This window comes from Rhea americana, unplaced genomic scaffold (assembly GCF_003343005.1).
Source record: "Rhea americana isolate MKP2758 unplaced genomic scaffold, rheAme1 scaffold_258, whole genome shotgun sequence".
Classification (NCBI taxonomy): domain Eukaryota; kingdom Metazoa; phylum Chordata; class Aves; order Rheiformes; family Rheidae; genus Rhea; species Rhea americana.
Window position 1 is genome coordinate 4,685 of NW_028186377.1, and position 19,378 is coordinate 24,062.

The 19,378-nt window shown below is 37.6% G+C and overlaps 1 protein-coding gene across 1 annotated transcript in view; it reads left to right on the forward strand.

Moving 5' to 3' along the window:
• Positions 1–7,204: 7,204 nt before the first annotated feature.
• LOC146594475 (E3 ubiquitin-protein ligase parkin-like) overlaps positions 7,205–19,378 on the forward strand; it is a 488,318-nt gene continuing 476,144 nt past the window's right edge. Inside the window, exon 1 of the mRNA XM_085307410.1 lies at positions 7,205–7,320. The gene's annotated coding sequence lies outside the window, so the exon portion shown is untranslated. The remainder of the gene's footprint in view (positions 7,321–19,378) is intronic.

Sequence of the window (19,378 nt, forward strand, 5' to 3'; positions counted from 1 at the left end):
GAAGAGCCCTTCATTTATTTAGGTGGGCTTTGTTTCTGCAGGGGAGTTGCAGTAATGTCAGTCATTAATCACAAGCCTACTTGTTAGAACATGCCGGTATCGTGTTACTCTTTTGGGACGTTGTGTTTGGGCCATCTTTATCTGTGTTCAGAGAGAACTTGCGAGCAGAATATGTATAGATAGTAGAAGTAAAAGCAATTATTTCTTGGATGAAATGCACAAAAGATATTTAAGATTTATCAAGGTAGGCTAAGCATTAGTATTTTCACCACTGCTGATAAGATAGCACAAGAGTCTTTGCTGGCCAGGCAGGCGTCAGTCAGGAGGGGAAGCTGGCTTCCACTGCTCCCTAGATTAAATGCTTGGTCTTCCAAAATTGCCATCTGTTGACACTGACACATTGATGATACCAGTGACCTGATTAAGACATGGCCAACTGTTGACTGTTAACCTGCTCTTTTTTCCCTTTGGGATGTTACGTTTTTCCGCTTTGGTATTTTCCCCCTTGAATCCTTGTGCTAATGACCCCATCTCAGCAATCATTTCTCTTTCTGCCATTTTACCTTTCTTATCCTTGTACAAACATTTTCATCGCTCTTTCTTTCACCTTAATGATTTTCTTATAAAGCCTGAGCCAAGGTTTTGCTGGTAGACTATGTCAGAACTAGGCCTTAAATAAATTTTTGAACACAGATTGCTAAACCCTGGGTGGGGATGGTGCGGGGAGAAGCTCTCAGAGGAGCTTATAAAGTTACAATGCTTAGGAGGTTTCAGTGCCTCCTGGTATTTCCACATGCTCCAGAATTTTTCCCTTGATCTTGCTGTAATCCCCCTGCTCTAGTACTGCCGTCAGACAGACTTCTGATAACTCCTAGTAGAAAGCCATTAAGCTTCTCCATCAATTGTAAGCTTCACTTGAGTGATGACACTGGTAGAAAAAGTAGCAATCAGCACTCTGACACCATGTTGATTACATAGCATTCATTATGATTCTAGTTGCAAATTATTTCTCTTGTATTTAAGGAGATATTAAATGTCTTACATCAGCGCATTCAGCACAATCTGTACTTGAGAAAAATTCTAATTCTTATTATTGTTATCTTGACTTATCACTCATTGCTAGATGACAGGCATGCTCTCCCCCAGCACTGAGGGATATTAAACATCATCATTTAGCCCCACCTCTGATGAGATACTTTGAGCCAATCAGTTTACATAGGGCTTCAGCTTAGGTTTTTGGTGGAATTATTGCTGGATATTAGAAATGAGATGTGATGAAGTTAGGTTATTATGCTCTGATACCTTATCTTTTCTGCCATGTTGTTTGATGGTTAGTATGGAAGGATAATAAAAATAGAAATAACTTCTGTTCCAACACTTATAGCATGAGCCAAGAATGTAATTTGTCCCACTACCAAAGCTATCTTAGTAGGTTAGTTAATGCATACTTCTGCTTTAACTTCTGGAAGCTCTTGGTACCTTCAATTGCTGTTCATGATCACTTAGTTTCTTGCTTTATGGTTTACTGCATTTTTTGTTAGGACTGTCACTTCTAGATATAGCTTACAGTTAAAAAGAAACTCAAGCAACTCAGACTTATTTTCTGCTTTGTACCACATGGAGAATTTTAAACTTGCTTCCTTATGACACCTCAATATAATGGCATTCTTTCTAACTAAGTATCTTCCCTAATGGCTGAAATTTCAGAWCTGCAAAAATAACTTCTAGAACTCATAGGAAATACATGCTATATAGGAAGAATGGGTGTGAGGGAATGAGGAAATATGGTGATGTTTTTAAAAAGTAATTGAAAAGCCTAGGAGAAGCTTAATTTTAGTTTCTGAAACTATTAGAACAAATAATCTAACTGTCTGCAAGCATCTGGAAGAAACCAAGGACAACCATAACAACCACCCTGAATTCATCAAAAAACAGATCATGTTGAATTGTGGAAAGAAGAAAGCAACAGATTTCACTTATTCACATTTGTAAGATTTTTGACAGTTTAGCATGATACTGTCATTAGCAAACTGAGAGCCCTGATATAGATAAAAATACAACTGGATTGCTATGATTGTCTACTAATTTGTAGATGGAGAGTAGTTATTAGTAGTTCACCGTCAAAATGGAGAGATATATTGAATGGGTCTGTGTACATCAGATATTAATCAATATTCTCAGTAATGACCTAGATGATGGAAGAGACAGTTACTAAATCTGCAGGCATCACCAGGCTAGGAGGGATTGCCGGTAAACCGGAGGGAGCCTGAAATACAAAATGATCATGACAAATTGGAAGTGTGGTGTGGAATAAACCACCATGCTACTCAGCAGGAGCGAGCCCAAAGAACTGCACTTGTCTGGCAGTAGTCAGACACACAAATACAGAATGGGTTACAACAGACAAGGCTTTGGAGGTTCTTTGTAGGTCAGACTGAACAGGAACCAAAAATGTTATACCCATCAGGTTAAGGAAAATGTTATACAGGAATATGTAAACAGAGGTTTGACCTGTAAGATGCCTTAAAAACTGCTGTGATCAGCAGGAGAAAGACTTCAGCTAGAATTTAGATCAAGTTTGGGAGCTGCATTTAAAGAGAAGTCCAAGAAAAATGTTTTGAACTGAGAGTATTAGCAAGACAAGAATGCCTGTATTGGAGTTGACCACCCCCAAGGAAGACAAAACCAATATAAAATTGTGCTACAAAGAGAAAGAAAACAAACTTTTCCATATCTAAGGTGTTAAGTAGAGAAAGTAATGTTTTAATTTTAGCATAAAAAACTGAAGCTGACAGAAATATCTTTTTGACAATAAAGATACTGAAGTGCTAGAACAGATCACYGCAAGGAGGAGGTTGTACATTTCCTGGGACTCCAGAAAGGAGGCAGTTGCTTACTTTCCCTGAGAGGCTCAGTCCCATAAGCATGCTCACAGTGTGCAAAGGGCGAGAATGATAGGCCGGTGTTTCCAGGCAGTTGATGTAAAATGATTTTTGCTATGCTGAAACAAGTTACGAGAAGAATTTACCAATGCAAATGGAAATGATTCATTTGGCCGCTAATTGAATAAACTGAAAAGTTTTTTTTTTCTGTATTTCTAATTCAGATTTATTTGGAGCTTGATGTATTGGAGATGACTTCTTGAAAAGCCAGTTTGTGTTCATGTGCTGAGAAATGCTTTTATATCTATGAGAACTCAGGTTTATAAGGTCATCCACCTGGTGATGCTGATCTCAGTTTATGGAAAATTAAATTAAAAGATTTCTCAACAAAATGACTCAGCCTTGTTGCAACGTCTTTAGGGATAAGGATCATGTAACAGTAGCAACTTGGATAAATGACTTTTCAAAAGACATGTTGGCATAATAACAGGCATGGGGAAGCTGGAAAAGAGTGGCTGTCCAGACCAACATATGAATGACTGACAGTCAAAAGTGACTGTTATGGTACCCTTGCCAGGCACATAAATATGTAGAATATGGACCTGAAAATTAAGACTGCAGAAAACAATAATTGCAGACTTTGAKTCTTTCCTTCCATCCCCCCAATGTATATAACTATAAAATAGTCTGGTAGTTATGATTTAATTTATTTATGGTGTTAATGCTCACCTTCAGTATCAGAAACAGCACTTAAAAAAGGACGTCCATTTTTTTTTGGGGGGGGGAATTTGCTGTGTCTGCACATTCTTGCTGAGTACCACTGTTATAAAATATTAATGGAAAATTTTATGAATACCTATAGACCATGATTGAATGAGGAAAGTTGAGGTTGTAAGGTTGATGCTGCAGCAATTTTAGTGATTACAGGCATGGTGCCATAATTGCAATTGTTACTAATACTGCTACGTCAAAGCTGGTGCTTAGAGCAGGTTTCTTTGTCCTTGTTTCATTCAGTTCCCCTCTGAAAAGGGAGTCAAGGGGATACAGGCTCAGTCAAGGGTCATGCTGAGATTCCCACTGACATTAACACATCCGTGAAGAGTCTAGTGCTGGGCTTCAGTGTGGCACAGGATGGCATTTGCACATTTAACTGTTGTCAGTCTCCCCTATCCTGGTGATGCTACTTAGGACATGCACCTAATTGTGTAAGTGCACCTTGTAACACTGGTATCAACCTACCTGCATAAAATGGACAGACTGCTGAAAATCTCCATTTGTTCCTTTCCCCTTAAAATCAGAGCGCTCTCCCTGTAGCGCTCTGCCCCTCCAGAAGCCTTGCTGTGGGAGACATTTCCAAAGTTGTTCTGGATCTCTGCATCAATCTGTGTTGCTTAACTTCTCCAACAAAATATATTATAAATTTATTTTATTTCTTCTTGTGTTTCAAATTTGTGCATTGGGGATGTGTTTAGGGGGTACTTTTTGTATTCATGAGAAAGGAGGGGGAGAAAAGGGAAAATGATTTAAAAAAAATGGGCTAATTTAGTTTTCAGATGGAGTAAATATCAAGCTAGCATGCAAGATTTATCCTCTATAATAAATCAGCAATATGCTTCATTCTAAGCCTCTCCTATGACTGCTATATTTTACTGCAGTATTCAGTCATGCTGATTTATGCCGTACTATCCTATGAATATTTTGCAGAGTATTATCAATAATATAATTTTATCTTTGGGTCCAGATGGAATGAGCTTAGAACACAAAGCAGGCAGAAAGCATGATTCCTGCTCTAAGTAGTTTACTACTTGAAATAAAGTTGGTATAAAATAGGAGACCCAGACACAAGACATCAGGAGGATTGGATCAAGAAAAGCAACAGCCCAATTAACAAGAATATTTTATTCTATAAGGGCTCATGTACTTAATAACATGGTTCTGCTTGACTGAAAGGATTTCATTAGTCATAGCAGGAATCCATCCAAAGAGTAGGACTGAATGAGGAGAGTGAGTAGTGGCTCAGAGATCTGCTCAGGATGAGTGCTCCTGCACATGAATAGAAGCAGCAGTCTAATTAGGTCTCAAAGCCCATGCAGAAACCAGAGCAAAGGGAGAGGAGTGGGGATATGAAAATAGGTGAAGAGCCCTGGTCTCATCTGCTGTTACAGCTGGTCTTTGTACAGCTAATACTCAGTCAGGAGTAAGTGGCCCTAATGAGCCTGTTTATACTGGTGGTGTCTTTTAGCAACAACATTCTTGCTTATTTAAATCATGAAATAGTTCCTTTGAATTGTGCTAAATTTAATGCTCTTTAAATTTACCATCTTTTAGTATTTTTTTCTCAGTTTTATGCTGATCCTGCCTTGTGGAAGTGCCGAAAGGAAGGGTCTGTCATTTACTGATTTTCTCTTGTCATTTTCAATACCATAGTTTAGATTTTGGTTGTGGTTCTAGTTCAGACTGACTCTGATCCAGAAGTGCCTTTTTTGGTCCTACTGTGATGAGTCTCAAGCAAGATAGGAGTGAATAGAGATCTAGATGTTCAAAATTGTCATACCTGGTTTGACTCACTTCTCAACTTTGTACCACATGTCGAATAGTTCAGCAGACACTTTTTTTTTCTTTATTTGAACCTTATTCATTTCAGATCTATGTTGCAGATTGATTTGAGAAGCGAACCCACAGCTACTTGAGTTGCACTTACTCATATAAAAAGAGTATGATTTTATTTGATGTACTGCAATGTGTATATATGTGAATGGATGGATATGTGATTATTTTCCACAAAATCTGAATTTCGTTATAATATTGTTGTGTTTTACATTCTTTTGTGGTAATTAATATTTCCCAGGAAAGCTTAATGATAGCATGATGAAGCACTTGATAGATGAGCTGTGTAAAATTAATAATGGAGAAATCACTGACAACCTCTAGACACATGGTTTATGTTTCTGTAGGCTTGGAAAAAGTTTGGCACGCTTTTTAGTATGCATTATAAAAATTGTTCTTTCAGCAGTGTAAATGTTCTTTGAAGATATTTACATCTTTTTTCTTAGCTTATATTGTATTTTTTGACAGCAGAGGTCTGTGAAGTTGAGTTTTGAAAACTAACTGCACCTGTTGTCCTGTTAGGACACTGATGAATAAATGTAACATGAAATTGGTAGAGATTAGTAGAGATTTTCATTAGCAGAAGTCTTGCCCTTATCATTCTGAAGGACATGTAAAAATAAAACAATTCAGTCTTGTTTAAAAATATTATTTGAGTTGACATTTACTGTGGTAATACAATCAAATTTACTTGTACCTTATATTGCTGGAAGATGTGGGAAGAGTAGGAAAATGGAAAAGAAAACAGTAGGAATCTTTTGATCTCTAAGGGATTCCTGTGGATCCTATAAGTTYGCCTTTGTTAATAAGGAAAAGCTCCACAACTGTTCCTCTTGATATTGGAAAAATCTGAGGAAATCTTTATTTTGAGCTCAGCTCGATTTCTGATAATAAGCTTGAATCTCTGAACTAGAGGTGGCTTGCGTAGATTAAAACCACTATGCTATGAATCTTCCATTATTCCCTGAGGAATAACAATATTCATCCTAAAAAGTGGTTACTCAAAGCAATAACCAGGATTGCATGTGAAATCAAGTAATTAGCACYGCTCCAGGCTTATACAATTCCCTGCATATCATGTTCTGTTCCATAGTTTCACAGAACAAAATGTGTTTCATTTCATTTTCCTTGAAAATATACTTGGCCTAATATCTTGGCAGCAGATTGCTAACTTTGCTAGGTTATACAGCTGCCAGCAAGAAAAAAGAAACAATTTTCAGGCTTCCATGTATAAAACTAAATTTGCTAAAATAAACATTTGTTTCCTTGTTGTATTATCAATCAAACTAATCTTTTASACTTGGTCCAAGGAATCTGTCATGCAATTTGGACTCAGTAAAACTTGAGGCTAGACAAATTTAGACTAGAAGTAAGGCAAAAAAAATGTGTAATTAATTACATGTTGGGGTAATTGGTCACATACATCACTTACCAAAGTGAGTACCAGTGGGTACTCATCAGTGGCAAGCTSTAACTCAAGATAGGATTTGTTTTCCATGGGTTGCGGTGCAGCTGCAGCTATAGATCAAGAGACAGGAGATCACAGAAAGTGTTAAGCAGGCCAAGCAATATGATCACAATGCTCTCTTCAGGCCTTAAAATTAGTCAATCTATTTTCTTTACATATCACTTACAGAGTCAAATAGAAACTCTTTGTTACAGTTTGTTGCTCATTTTCAATATAAATTGAATACTTATTTTCTTTCTGACAGGTGCTGCTAGTTACAACAGTTTTTATGTTTTTTGCAAAAGTTTCTGCCAAGCTGTGAAACCTGGGAAATTGAGGGTCCRCTGCAGTGTATGTAAACAAGGAACACTGACTTTGGCAAGGGTAAGCAAGTGTTTTCAAGCTTTTGGAATACATAGAAACTATATATATGTACTTCTGACTATCTATTTGCCTGTATGTGCTTATCTATATATGTATGTCTACCTAAATCTTTTCTTGCATTATATAACTGAGAAGACTAATCTAAACGTTTGTGAAAATTTCATTCACTTATCTCTATTATTGCAGCTTACACAATGAAAATGTTTGAGGCTACAGCTCCAATCTTGGAAGGACATTCTTAGCTTTATATTTTCTTTTAAGCCTTAACAACTAACCTGGTACTATGCTTAAGATATGCAACTAAAGTACACGCTTAAGGGTTGGAGCAGTATTTAAAGCTGCAAAGACCTGAACACTTTGTCGTTAATTGTGAACATTATGGAGTGAGACAAGGAGGGATTAAGTGGCTGCACAGTTGGGAATATTAATCTATCTGGCCCAGCTGCCAAAATGAGTAAAGAGTATTGTGCTGGGACAGAAAGTTGGTAGACCTGACAGATTAGGTTTACATCTTGAACCAGGAGTGTTGTTTCACTTGAATATACAATACTGGCAATTGTGTGAGGTTTTGGAGGTTTTATGTTCAAGTCCTCTCACTGGTTGTATTACCAGGGATGAGAGTCCTTCCTCTATAATGGAAGGTTGTCAACCAAGTTTGTTATGCAAGAAGCTGAGTTCTTTCATGGAAGACTGAGTCTTACTGTCCCGTAGATTTTGGAGGGCTTTCTGTCATATATTCAGCATATTTAAGTAAATATATCTTTAACCATGATTCAGAGTGGCTAATTACACTTTCAGGTTCTTGAAGAAGCCCAGTGCTTCTGTATCTTATACATGATGGCACAGTGAGATCCTTTAAAATCCTGACACCTATATTCTCATTGAATCAGTGAACAATAGAAATGCWTATAAATATCATACTCAAAATACTTAAAAACAAAGCCAACAAAAAATCCCCCCCACAAAAACAAAGCCCCCCAAGCTCTGTATGCTATTCCTGAATAACCTGAGCATTTGTGATTTATTTTGGAAACTTAGAGGTGCATTTTATGGTATTTCAAATAAACAAACCGAAAGGGGTTTTGGTCAATACTTTATAGCAGTATGGAATACTGTAAGCTGAAGACTCCCACAGAATCTGTGAGACAAGTTGCTTTTCCTGCTTAGGAGAAACTAGTTTATAATTAATTTTTATCTAMAAAGAGAAAGGGCATGGTTTAAAGAACCAAAACCATCTGAGTTCTATTCTGGGCTTTCAAAATGATTCACTGTAATCTCATAAGTTGTTTTAGCTAAACTTTGGTTGTGCTTTTAGTGCAAAATTTCAGATAGGATTGTATGAGCATTGAATATAGCAGGATGTTTGTTTTTCATCAGYTTATTCTTTAACTTTGACAAGAAGTATTTAGTATTCCTGAAGCAAAACTTTTCATTTTTTAACTCTTCTGCCTCAGTTTCCTTACTGCTCAATGAAGGTTTTGTTGTTTATCTCAAGGAATTATTGGAAAAGCTCTAAATATAAATACACCTGCACTGTTTCCTTCATGATTGTTGTTCTCTATCAACACGTCTGGAAGATCGTTTGCTGGCAAGCTCTTCCCTTCTTTCTAGACCCCAGCTATCAGCACCAGATAGTAACAAGCTGTGTGAGACCTCAGAATTTAGATCCAACTAACTGTTTTCTCCCCAAAATTTCATTTGGATGTCAGTGATCAGTATAGGTATGAATCACATATAAATTGATAGAGGAGAAGTTATTTTTCATGTAAAGTTTCTAAAGATTTTTCTATACAGGTTGAAAATAAACATATATAATAGTGTATTCAGATTGAATATAAGCAGCTAGCGCTGCTGAAAGACATTGCTATTTGGTGGCAGAGGGGGTGGCACCTTCTGTGCTGCAATGCCAGCCCAGATCGCATGTCCGTGCCAGGCTCAGCAGCCTCCATAGGCCTGCCCCCCTTCAGGGACCCATAACTTTCACACCTGTGATGTGTGAGTGGTTTGCAAGGAGGTTGCAAATAGTATTTGCTTAGTTTTGGACACCTAAAAAAACTCAGCCAAACAAACAAACCAAAAAGCCTCTATTGTCTTCCAAGAATTCCTCATAACACCACTGTAAAAATACACTTTTTTTATCTGATTAACTGGAATGTATGTTGGCCTACACTCTTTTGTCAAATATGGGGTAAATAACATAATAAATATACACAAGCTGATAATTTCCATTAAATKAATAGAGTGCATCTGCTGGATTTTTTAATTTCTGTTTGTGTATTTTACATAAGATATGAACYGGAAATTTGTAGTAGAAGCATTTGCTAATATTAAGATTAGTTCTCAACATCACAGCTTTTGGAAAATTTGAAAAAATCCTTCAGCATAAAATACAAACCGGAAAAGGGGAAAATAATCTCTTGATGTCAAATGATAGATTTTTGTCTATGTCAGTTTTTTAATTATGCTTATGTCTATGATAATAATTTTCATTTAAGGTTTGCATTACTTTTTCCTCCCCAAAACTTGCTCTTCTCAAGCAAGTCTTGCTCCAGACTTGCTCCTCTCTAGCAAATCTGGTCCAGTAGTTTGGGTTGGCAGTACAAAAGGGAAATGTTTGCAATAAGGGCACACTTATTATTGTGAATGTGCTGAGCAATGGTAGGTTTCTGTTCTTATAAATATATACAATCTACTTCAGTTCCGCATTTATGAAGATTAGGTGAAGAACTGTATATGTGCTTGGCCCTTACGACCGCCTATCCTCCTGGTTTCTCATTCATCTTCCAGGGAGATAGAACATAATTCCAGCTGGCAAAGCTTGAAATATATACTAGCCTATTTAATACAGCTGTGGAGTTTTGTTGTGCTTATTTTTCAATACTGTGCGAAAACTTCTTTGCCTCAGTGCTAAGCAAAAGTGTTGCTCTGAGTTAGTGCTTGTATTTGCTATGCTTTTTTCAATTTATAGCAGTCTACAGTAAGCAAGTTATGTCAGACTGAAAACATTACTGTCAATCTCTGGCTTCTGCGCACAATTTAAAAAAAAATCTCGTAAAGAAGAACTTAGTATATTACCCCAAACCTTCTTTTGTTTCTGCAATTCCACTTGACTCTGCCAGAGATTGCTAGAAGGCAATTTCTTTACTGGAATTACAGTAATTTTCATTTCATAGAGAATTAGTCAAAGTAAAGTTGACATTGTACTTTGACAAACCATAAGAAAAGACTGTGTGCCACCATACCACAGATTTGTCAAGAAGGCCACAGGGGTTTTTTTCAAGATTTTTTTTTCTTCCCAGTTCTCAGTAAACTGTGCCTGACCTTTACATGGCAGCACAGCAGAAGTTTCTTAAGAAGCTCTCTTGTGCCATAAGCAGCAAAGTGTCATGTAAGCCAGCATTTGTTACAGTAATTCTTTTACTGAGATGAAAGTGAATACCTGTGTAAAACCCACACAAAGATTTGGGCAGCCTTAATGTACTCTACAAGCTAATCCTTTTCTCTACCTAAGCCAGAAATGACCAGCCTCATTAAATTGAGCTTTCTCTTTTCATGGTATGTTGACTGACATCTCAAAATTTTACTTACTCATTTAAACAGTCTTATTCTAAAACTGTATTTAACTGTTATGTTTATTTGCATAGCATTCTTTTAATAAATGATACTCAATGTGAGTTTGTGATACTATGTTCCTATGAAATTAAAGAGCTGTCTATTTTTAGTTTTTATCAAAAGCATACATCTAAATATAAAATATATAACTTTGCAGATGACTCCTAGATTGGTGTTCTGTGAGCATTTCATGACCTGATGCTTTATGGGAGATACATATATCAGATTGATTTAATTACAAGAAAACATCAGTCACTGCAAAAGTATCACCTCTCCTTATTTTCACTAATTAATCAAGTATAAAAGCATGTCAGGAAGGACTGGAGTGTGGGAGTCTTACACAGACCACCTAGAAGCCTGCCAGCAACTTTCTCTAAACAGCTTGAAATCTTAGGCATTAGTTTCACTGTTTCATTTCTTTTGTTGCTTTGAATTTTTTAAAAAATATTTATTTCACATGCATACGATATTGCAATTTGTAGCAGTTGCCATAATTCCGATGGTATATATTAGGGTTGTATTTTTGTATTTCTGTCTGTAGGAAAAAAAGTGATTTAACTGATTATAGCAGTCACATTTCAAATCCTTTTTTTTGAATTCTTAGCAGTATAAAGTTATTCACAACTTTTTAATGGAAAGGAAAATGCATTTCTACAAATTAAGGTCTGATTCTGCAAATGGTTATACACCAAGTTGTATGCTTATATTCACATTTAGTAAATGTAAGTGGCTCTTTGGTATATTCCTAGTATAGAAGACATTTGATTCAATATCTATTTGTTATGGTAAAATCTGCAACCAGGGTAAGAATCTGGATTAAAGCAGGGTAAATGGACTTTCCATATCCGGATTCTGTACTTAGCCCCAGGAGCTTTGCATAACCTTTGCTTTAGTTTTTCTAAGTGTTTTTTATAGTTCAGAAATTACTTCAGCTCTTTCAGACATGATGAGTGACTTTCAGATCTGATGTACTTCACTGCAGCTCTGTTGAAACTTAGTTTGCAGCACTGGTAATGCACGGGGATTTTGTTCAGCATGTCCCCGACTTCATGCTCCAGAGGAGCCTCCTAAATTATTGTTACTTTATGAGCTGTGTCAGCCTGTTTGTTAATCCCGTGGCAGAGCCAGGGAACTGTTCTTTCGTTGTTTGTCATATTATGGATATTATATTCATCTCTTCCTGTTCATCTTAAAACTAACAGAGGTAAATTAGTTGGATTTTGTTTCTCTGGCACCATGAAAATCTTGTCATTTAGGTAGCTTGTCATTTAGTGCAGGCTGTGTAGTACTTTAAAATTCTGGCAGGAAGTAAGCTCTAAAATCTTCCAAGTCCCTTCCAGTGAATGACAAATAACAGGTCATAGATAGTTTAAGTGGTCTTCCTAATAGTTGAAAATGCAGTATTTTGAACTTAGTACTTTCTTATTTTCTAGGAGGATAAAGATCTGTACTATTATCATCTTCTTTATTTGAATTCTTTTTTCCTCACTCCATTTTAATAAACAGAGCTATTTAAATAGGGTATTTTCTTTTTAATGAATATAAACTCAACATAGATTCTCAGTAATATAAAATAAAAAGGCAATGACTTTAAGTGCTTGTATTTAATTACTTATTTGCCTTTCCAGAGGTTACTTAAAGTCCTGTTATGGTATGTTTTGTTCCTCTAGATAGAGTACTGACTTTAAAACGCCCCTTTTTTATAGATTGTTGCGAGAGTCCATTCTGCAGTGAACTGTCTCTCACCACTGCTCATTACAGATTACATCTTCTCCTGGAACTCATCATTTCTGTCCTGGCTCAGTGACAGACAGAGAAAGGAGTCTCACTCAGTGCAGAGCAGTGAGGCTGCCTGAAAGACAAAAAGAGAGACAGCAGCTCAGAATTTCCCAGCCCTTCCCACTGCTGACCAGTGCTGGGGTAATGTTACCAGCAGGTTATGGAGGAATTAAGACTGCTCTCTTTTTTGGTTATTGTTCTTTTAAACCTGGTGCATTGGCTTTAGTCATGCCTCTTTGGCAGAGTTTTATTTCAGAACTGTGTCAGAGTCCAATACTGTGACCAAAATATCTTTTAGATTTTCCATGTGTGGAGGGTCTAATGCTTAATATCAGATTTACTTATCTGAAGATATTATGTTACATGGGATTTTTGATTTTGCAGCATGATACAGCAATATCCTGAAATCATAATATACACRTAAGTTACACTTAGTAATTATAGCAAAATACAGCAATTGCAATATGTAGTTCAGTTGCAATCCAAGCATGATCCATAATACCAGTCTCTATAATATGCTCACCTTCATGATGCTGGGCTTCCCCAGTTGTTGGGAAGGAATATATGGGGTGAAACCAGCTCAAGCCCATTTCTCTCTTCAAAATTCTCGTTAGGTGTCTGGTTTTTATACAGTGAGTTGGGCTGAGCCRCGTTACATCTTAGCCAACACAAAACACACACCGTGTTAAAATACTCCTGCTGAAATACTATGCACAGGAAAGTTATTGTTGTCATGCACGTTGCTTGGCTGAAGTAATAAATGCCAAGCAAGCACTTATTGTTGAGTTCCTGCTATGAATGTGTTAGTAGAAATACAGCTTCATTTCTCCTGCCTTGGGCCAGTGAAAGGATCACTCAGAGTAAATTATATATATTAAATATTTGTATAACTTTTGACATAAGTAATGGGTGATTTCTCAGTTATGGACATTAAATTACCATCACGGGTAATGGATGATAATGTTGCTCTGAGAAGACTGGTGCAATTCACACCTCTCAGGGCCCTTTCTGTAGGGTTTCCACAGATTCAGGAAATCTTTCTGCATTAGTTACATTAAGTCAACATTCTTAGTAATAAGCCTAATTTATTTTAGTGAATCAGAGGTTTTCGAAAGCGAAAGCACATCCTGAGGCACTGATGTGCCGAACTGTTGTGTAGCTCAAGCCTAGCCATGCCAAAATGCGGGAAGGAGCAGGCATGTTCTGAGCCTCTCCTTAGCTGCCGCCGAGGCAAACATAGTGCCCTGAGCTGATGGGGACAGGCCTGCTAAGCATGCAAAAACTGCTTAGACTGCACCAGTCCTACCTAGGGGTCCCAAGTTCCGTCTCACAGTGTTTTGTAAGTCTCGCCCATTTCCACACTAAAGTAGATCCATAACCTCTACCTCTTTCATATATATTACATAATATAGGCAGTTTCCCATAGCAGAATCTGTCTCGGAAGGGGATATTTCTCCATCATGGTAAAGTAGAATCTATCACTAATTGCCCTGGCCAAGGAGGCCTATACTTTTTAATATTTTTGACTGTAGTTCCACAAGTGCTGACCTCAGAATGTATTCATGCCACCAGCTCATCCTTATTGCTTGCTCGTTGCTTTCAGTGACTTGGACACTACGGCACCAGCATTAAGTAAATCTAGTGCTGGGCTGATATTCCTTCTTGTATTCTGAATCCAGAATTACTGGTGAGACATGGGATCTGCAAGTCTGATTCTGCCATCCCTTAACTAGTGTCTTCACTGCTTTTAGTAACTTAAATATCAGAATAAGAAACTTAATGCCTACATTTCTACCTCTAAGACTGTTTTCTTTGTTAGCTCTGTAATAGTATCTTTCTTTAAAGATATATCTCTATTGTGTTTCTTCCTGGGAAATCCTGTTATTCACAGTGATTGTATTAACCTGCATAGAGGATAGCAAAGGGAGTCACTGTATTATACTGATATTCTGGGGCTCTGCCTATGGTCCTGTCCCCATATGATTAGCAATTGGGGGGTTAGGTTTAGCTCAGTTGGTTAGAGCATGGTGCTAATAATGCCAAGTTTGTGGGTTTGATCCCCGTACAGGCCACTCATTTGAGGGTTGGACGAGATGATCTCTAGAGATCCCTTCCAACCTTACCATTTCTGTGATGCTATGAATTGCTTTAACAAACAACATGCTCACAGCCTCAGTCTATGCAGTAAGATTTTTCTTCTGATCAATCAGAGTCATCGGGTCCTCCAAATTTGTTACAGTCTGCTTTTAAGTATTATTGCAAAGTTTGTCGTAATATCTGGCTGGAAAAGCTATATGCAGTATTTTTCTTCTAGAAATTTTCAGATGAGACTTGATTCTTGTTCTTCCCTGATAAAAACTCACTAAAAGAGCCAAAGCAAAAGAGTTCTTAAAAATCTCGATTTTATTGCTGTAGAAGGAAGACAAGGGCTGCTTTCCGAGGATCTGCTTTTACCTCCTCACATAGTGACAAATGGCAGGATTAAGAAATAAGTGCGTTGTGTTGCACAGCAGTGCCGGGTGCTGCTCAGAATCCAGCAGCACCTTGGGAAGGTTGCTCCGACAAATGCTCGTGGGGCCTATTTGAGATATTGTGGCACATATTGTAGGATTGAGAAAGCTGAACATTGAGATGCTGCAAAAGTATTTTAAAAATATTTTATTCTTTCTTCTTTCTTTGGCTCTGAGTGTCGCACTAAACCCTTTGAAGCACAGTCTCAAATTCGCACCTCCCTTACATCATGTCACTTCTGTTAAGGCTGACCTCCAAAGTGCTATGCTCCATCTGAGCAGAATTGCTGAAGTCAAAGACTTTCCGTATAATTTTATTCAGGCTTTTGGCTACCTCTTTTATTTCTTTTTTCAATATCCCGTATTTATTAACTTAAGATGGATTGCACTGCATAGGACATTGGTTGTTCTTAATTTATGTATAAATAGTCAGTGAACACAAATGTATACTTGATTTACCAAGAAAATTATTCCATCTGTTCCAAAAGACAGCAACGACAATTCTTAGATGTAAAATAAACTTTACAAAGAAATGGTTTTGCCTCTGGGTTGGAAAAATAACATAAAGTGTTTTGTTCCATTTTAATGAGTAAGAGAGTATATTCCAATTTCTAATTTATTAGCTAAAATGATATGATAAAGAAGCACTGACATGTCTATGCATGATCTATATAGTATTTGGCAATTTATTGTAATATGTCATTTCAGTGAGATTACATGTTATAAATATCTTAAAATCTGGAAAGATACCAGTTACTTGAAAGAGGGAAAAATGATCTCAGTGCTATGTACCACTTCAAGACATACCATGAAATAAAACTGCACTTACTGAGGAGTCTGAAGTGGATTTCTATAGCCTAGGTGAAAACTGTAACAAATGCAAACAATTTCCTAATTTACTTTTAGATTACATTTTCCCCTGAGTTCCCCTGAGAAGAAAATGTCTTGTCAACCCTGCTAGCCGGGAAAGATCACTGTGTCCCTAGAACATACGTGGTAGTGTGTTCAGTGTATCCTGTCTTTGCTGTTTCTGATACCACTGGAAGTCTAACTAGAAAAAAATACTAAGAATAAAACTTGCTTTTCCTAAAATGCTTGTTGCTTTTGAGTTACTTGTGTGTAAAAATTCACATTCTCTAAATTGTAACTTGATAAGGATCCTTTGACACAAGGACTCTGTATTAAGCATCTCCTACTCCACCTGAAATCACCACAAATTGGGAGTACTCAGAAAATTATGGCATGGCACTGTAAGTACATGCAGATCAAATGGTGGACTCTCTCTGTTTCATCTTTTTAGTACTATTCAAAGTTAAAGCAATTCATCATTTGTCTCAAAGGTAAATTAAACATCTGTAATTAGATGTTAGTCTTGTCTTTCTCATSTATAAGATACTTATTACTGACCTCACCCAACTATGCCTAGATTGTAGATGATCATCCAGCTGTGATAGGTYTTGTGTTCCTGCTCTTCATGTTTTTTATTTTTCTGTTCAGATGTATAGGGGGGCATAGTAGCAGACAGGTTTAGTAAGCTTTATTCAGTTTTAATTTGGGCTGTTCTTAGCCTCTTCTAGCTGAAAGGAGGTAAAACAAATGATTTTCAGTAACAACTTGTGGATGTATCTCTGTATTTTAAATGTTAAAGTCATATCTACCATGTCCAAGTTGATGTCCTAAGCTGTGTAGATGACACCTGCTCTTCCTATATATGCCTTTCTTTCATGTGAATGTATATATATATTTTACACAGCAAGACCATAATGTGGTGTGGATGACTTGCTGGAATTTATTACAGTACAAAAAATAACTTGGACTTTGATAGTGTTTTTCTTTTTTTTTTNTTTTTTTTTTTTTTTTTTTTATTTTTTTTTTTTAATATGGCAGCTGCCACTGAGATTCTGATGTCCCAGTGCCTTAATTTGCTTTTTTTATTAAAGTACAGCCAAACTTCTGTCTTACCGATATTATTCCTTAGATAGTTGTGGATACAGAGAGATTGTGCTCACACTACACTATTTCCACATTTTTTCGTAATGATAGATATTAAACAATTCTAAAGGTTCAGTAATTTTTCCTAATTTTTAAGATATTGGAGTATCTGATGCACCAGCTGGCTCAGAAAGAAGAAATAACTATTGTTGCTTAAGATATTGTAGTAGCAGAAATAGCAAGGAATAAAAAACTTTCTCAAATGTGTAGCTTCATTCCTGTTAAGAATCTGATATAATTTTTAAATTAGGATTATTGATATTATCATATATTGATATTGTTAATTAAGGTAATTCTTTTAACTAAGAACTGGTTAAAGTAATTGTTTATCTCTCAATGAACTATAAACAGGTGTCTATTTGAGCTTGTTGTGGAAGCAAAACCTACCAACTTATATATTTATGCCTCGTGTCAAGGGTTTTTTTGCTTGTTTTGGACAGAAATAGTTACTAAGAAAGKTTGAGGGTACTTGAGCCTAATTTAAATAAAAACCTTTGACTTGTGTAACTAAGAAATGAACTGGTTTTAAGTTATATTAATTATACTCCTTTGGATAGGGTTTTGATCTAAAGGTATACAAGTCTAACTTGATACACCTTTACTCAGAGCTTCATTAACATAAACGTTCTTTAACATGGTATAACCACAACGATAATAGCTATATTGATTTTAACGGTATTAGTAGAGCTGTGCAGTGTTCTAATGATGATTTCCCCCAATGCTCAGGGATTTTTTTCTAGTGCACAAATATGTTCTTAGGGACAAGGCRGGATGACCAGTTAATAATCACAGTTAAATTGCTAGAATTCATTTGATTTTTTTTTTCATTGCAAGCAGCTGGGCAAAACAGGACATCCCTGTTTCCCCATAAATTGCCGTATGTTTAAAGATTGCTCCTTATATGAAAAAATGACCATTTGAGTTCTGTGGCATATCTTGGATACAGATTATTAATTAATTAATTAATTTATTTATTTATTTATTTATTTTTTAAGCTATTGCAAATCATAGAATCAGGAAGGTTGGAAGGGACCTCTGGAGATCATCTAGTCCAACCCCCCTGCTCATGCAGGGTCACCTAGGGCATGTTAGACAGSGTTGCATCCAGGCGGGCCTTGAAGATCTCCAGAGAAGGAGACTCCACAACCTCTCTGGGCAACCTGTGCCAGTGCTCCGTCACTCTCACAGGGAAGAAATTCCCCCTCACGGTCAGGCGGAACTGCCTGTGCTTCAGTTTCTTCCCATTGCCTCTTGTCCTGTCACAGGGGACAACTGAAAAGAGTTTGTCCCCATCCCCTTAACACCCTCCCTTCAGGTACTTATACACATTGATAAGATCCCCCCTSAGTCYTCTCTTCCCCAGGCTGAAGAGGCCCAGCTCTCGCAGCCTTTCCTCATAGGGCAGATGCTGCAGCCCTCTGATCATCTTTGTAGCCCTATGCTGGACTCTCTCCAGTAGCTCCATGTCTCTCTTGTCCTGGGGAGCCCAGAAGTGGACACAGGACTCGAGATGAGGCCTCCCCAGGGCTGAGTAGCAGGGCAGGATCACCTCCCTCGACCTGCTGGCAACAGTCTTGCCAGTGCACCTCAGGAGACCATTRGCCTTTCTGGCCACAAGGGCACATTGCTGGCTCAYGGTCAACYTGTCRTCCACCAGCACTCCCAGGTCCTTCTCTGCAGAGCTGCTCTCCAGAAGGTCAGCCCCCAGCTTGTAATGGTGCCTASGGTTATTTTTCCCTAGGTGCAGGACYCTGMACTTGCCCTTGTTGAACCTCAGGAGGTTCCTCTCCACCCAGCTCTCCAGCCTGTCCAGGTCTCTCTGAATGGCAGCACAGCCCTCGGGTGGATCAGCCACTTCTCCCAGCTTGGTATCATCAGCAAACTTGCTGAGGAGGCACTCAGTCCCCTCATCCAGGTCATTGATGGATAAGTTGAACAAGATGGGACCCAGGACTGAGCCCTGGGGGATGCCACTAGGTACAAGCCTCCAACTGGACTCCGCGCCACTGATGACAACCGTCTGAGCTCTGCCTTTGAGCCAGTTCTCAATCCACCTCACTGTCCACTCATCTAACCCACACTTCCTGAGCTTCTCTAGGAGGATGTTACGGGAGACAGTGTCAAAAGCCTTGCTGAAGTACAGGTGCACAATGTCCACTGCTCTC